Source organism: Arachis ipaensis, chromosome B09 (assembly GCF_000816755.2).
Source record: "Arachis ipaensis cultivar K30076 chromosome B09, Araip1.1, whole genome shotgun sequence".
NCBI classification, from domain to species: Eukaryota; Viridiplantae; Streptophyta; class Magnoliopsida; order Fabales; family Fabaceae; genus Arachis; species Arachis ipaensis.
Genome location: NC_029793.2, coordinates 32,137,293 through 32,137,549, shown reverse-complemented (window position 1 = coordinate 32,137,549; position 257 = coordinate 32,137,293).

Genomic DNA, 257 nt, shown 5'->3' with positions numbered 1-257 from the left:
GTTTTACTTTATAAAATATAAAAAGTAGTACAAACAAGAAAAAACAAATAGTTGCAATAACATGAATTAAATGCGATTTAAGATACATATGAAAAGATTATCTTCTCAATTTTTAAAAAATATATTTCACTCGCTTTTCTTTTATCTTTTATTTTAAGTAAATGCACATTTATTAGAAAATGTGAAACAAAGAGTAATCATAAACAATATTAATAAATGATAGTTAATTTAATTAACAATGAGGAGAAAGAGATTAG